This window comes from Phragmites australis, chromosome 3 (genome assembly GCF_958298935.1).
Source record: "Phragmites australis chromosome 3, lpPhrAust1.1, whole genome shotgun sequence".
Lineage (NCBI taxonomy): Eukaryota > Viridiplantae > Streptophyta > Magnoliopsida > Poales > Poaceae > Phragmites > Phragmites australis.
The window spans coordinates 39,258,830-39,259,978 of NC_084923.1; the positions used below are offsets into that span (position 1 = coordinate 39,258,830).

At 35.5% G+C, this 1,149-nt stretch overlaps 1 non-coding gene across 1 annotated transcript; it reads right to left on the minus strand.

The window, feature by feature from the left end:
• Nucleotides 1-823: 823 nt before the first annotated feature.
• Nucleotides 824-917, minus strand: LOC133913865 (small nucleolar RNA snoR126). Its single transcript, XR_009909106.1, has one exon. It is a non-coding gene; the product is annotated as a small nucleolar RNA snoR126 (small nucleolar RNA).
• Nucleotides 918-1,149: the final 232 nt, after the last annotated feature.

Genomic DNA, 1,149 nt, shown 5'->3' on the forward strand with positions numbered 1-1,149 from the left:
TCAAATTTTTTAAACCTATAAATAGAGAGATAGAGTCATATAAAAGTTTGAATCAGTCACTTAGCCCCTTTGTGTCACTTATTTGAAAGTCTAGCGCTGGAATTTTAGTGGGGACGAAGATGAATATTTAGTCTATATAATATATAAGAGTTTTTTTTTTAAAAAAGCTTTATATCTGTCTAAAATAAAGTTGATCTTCTTGAGTAATAAGTTTATTTACATATGTCTGAATTTTTTTTCTTTTAGTCTCTCTATTAGTTCCTTGCAAGTTTTTGCAAGTTTGTAAATTTGTTTCTCTCAGTAATTATCTTTTTATTTTTTTAAGAAAAATCAAACTTTTGCATTTAAAAATACACGAAATGATCGTTTATATTCTATTTATGAAGTCATGTTATCTTAAAATTTTCTTTCTCGTTTTATTTTTCTAAAATTTATAAGTTTGTAAAAGTGTTGAGTGGATAAGAAATAGATTATCTATTTTATAAAAAAATTTATAAAACATCTATTCACCTTTCTAATTATCATTCGTGATTAAAAAAATTAAAAAAGAAGAATCAAACTTTTATATATATGAAAATAAGATTACATCCAACCCCTTGCAAGGGAACCCCTGACGAGATCGAAACTCACCGCCGTGACCTTAAACCGCTGAACATGACAAACAGCCACAGGCCATAACTTTGTCAGGATCAGAGACCCGAACACCACAACTAACAAACACCCAAAAGACACCCGTACTTACAAAGCCTGAGTAAAACAGAACTCAAATACGCCATAGGCAACAAAAAGGTATCATACTTATCACAACAAAGAATAAGTCACATTGGCTCAGACACGCACAAAACTCATCAAAATTTGGTCCTTGAATGAATCAAAGTCTCAGCATCGAGAAACATATAATTTTGTCATCACAGCCAAACAAACACATACTCAGTGCCTCAGCCCATTTGTGCTTACCGTGCAGCTGCGTTCATCAATAGTGTCCCCTGGAACAAACCCCCCCCCCCCCCCCCCCTTTATATTCTTCTCTCTCGGTTCGCAACGACCCAAAGCAGCGATGTGGTACTAATCCCTCCCAGCATCTGATCTCACCTCCCTGCCGCGCTGCTGCTCCAACAGAATTGGGCCAGGCCCGTGAGAGCTCCCGAT